The sequence below is a fragment of the Akebia trifoliata genome, chromosome 4, assembly GCF_017979445.1.
Source record: "Akebia trifoliata isolate Shusen 1 chromosome 4, ASM1797944v1, whole genome shotgun sequence".
NCBI lineage: Eukaryota > Viridiplantae > Streptophyta > Magnoliopsida > Ranunculales > Lardizabalaceae > Akebia > Akebia trifoliata.
In genome coordinates this window covers 38,254,767-38,256,622 of record NC_141378.1, presented here as the reverse complement: position 1 = coordinate 38,256,622, position 1,856 = coordinate 38,254,767, and the positions used below count along the sequence as shown (strand labels likewise).

General features: G+C 36.6%; 1 pseudogene; it reads right to left on the bottom strand.

The window, feature by feature from the left end:
• Positions 1-927: 927 nt before the first annotated feature.
• Positions 928-1,322, bottom strand: LOC147404885 (dnaJ protein homolog pseudogene; annotated as a pseudogene).
• Positions 1,323-1,856: the final 534 nt, after the last annotated feature.

The following is a 1,856-nucleotide window of genomic DNA, read 5'->3' as shown; positions in this document are numbered from 1 at the left end:
TTAATCCCTGCCAACAAAAACTCAAGTTGTATAAATACACATGTTTAGAAAAGCCAATGAATCAGAATATATCTGTCCACTAGAAATATCAAGATAGAAAAATGCATCAAAAAAGCTAATCGTTGGATATATATAAAAACTATTATAATACAACAAGTGGGAGGTATTGGAGCTTGTTCAACCTTGTCAGACCAGAAGCCATTCTCCTGCAAACCTACTCAATGTAGACAATGGTAAATTGAAACATTAATATCAAATTTGTTGTGGTCTCATATTACAGAACTGATTGAAATGACTTGAATTTGGCATCCTGAGATGTCTTGGATGAGTCAAATTGGTTTGCTAAAAAATATATTTTTGTGACCAAGATGGCTCGGATGAGTCAACAAAGACAGAAACAATCTGAGCTGGGGCTTTACATAAACAAAGACAGCAGATTCTGACAATAGATGCATTGGATGGGTCTGTAAATACTTAGTGAGGCTGGTGAATGTGGAAGCATTAACAAAGACAGTTTTGAAAGAGTTGATTTTAAAACTTGCACTAGTATGAGATGAGTCGAACGAAATTTTTAGAATATTAGATGAGTTTGTGTGACATGCAAACCAGTGGTGGGAATCCTCTCAAACCTTGCCCAACTTGTCTTGAGTCTCGTATATAAGAGATTTAAAACCAAACCAAGCCTGGAACTTGAACTTTAGAATTTGTTGAGCTGAACTCTTCATTCAATGCCCCATATGAAGTCTGGAAGAAGAATATCTTAATAATGTCCTTGAATGAAATAAGGATCCCAAGCTGCTATACAAGATGATATATAGAAATAGCTTTGCAGCTTCTTGTTGACTATTAATCAATTGAAAGTGCTACTTATTAAGTTCTATCGATCTTTGAAAAAGGGTAGTAGAGAAGCATGAACATCCACCAATTCTAATACCGCCACGATGCTTAACTAACTCCGTAATGATACCATAACAATAATGATAAAAAAGGGTTTTTAAATTATCATTTCTTACGAGAAACTAAATAAATTACCTCCCCAAGTGCTTCCCTTCTCGTATCCTCTATTGCTGAGCACACTGCACCCTTTGGGGACCACCATGGCCCTCCTCATCCTTGTCATAGACCTCCTGAGCAAGAGCTTGTGCTTGTTTCCTCCTCAATGTTCACATCGTGGAGAGTCATCTCCTCGCACTCATCCAACTCCATATTTGTCAACTGCATTGATGTCCTTGGTGGTAGCATCGTTTCCAGCATCTTGCACTGCTCCATTGTCAGTGATTGGGGAATTCAACTGTGAAGTGGATATTGAGCTTCCCCTTCATGAAGGGCTTCTGATACATCGGCATTCCCTCGTCATCAATTGCCTTGAATTGATCTGTTGTACAAATAATAGCGTCAACCCCATAAATTAATACCAATATTCGTCATCAAGGAAAACTATTATTACAAATATATAAAGAAAACATTCATGAAATAAAATAGAGAAATAAAAAAATAAATGGAAGCATCATGGATCCTACCTCAAGTGCTTTTGCATAAGAATTTATAAAAGACTGTGACTTCCCTGCTATTGTGTGTGCATGCTGTATCAAGTATCGACTTATCTCACTGCATTTTTTTTAAAACTTATTCTTTAAGTTACTAACCTTATGGCCTAACCGAGGTTTTTGGTTGAAATTCAAACTAATTCATATAATAAAAGTAAAGGAGAAACAATAACCTAGTTATTTGTTTTCTATTTTTTCCATTTCATTAAAACCCAGCACGCATACCTGTTGTCCCACTTGCCATTTGTCTTTCCCTCTTGCTTATGCCACCTCTTACATGTCCTTGCACCTTTTGCTCACAAGCACAGC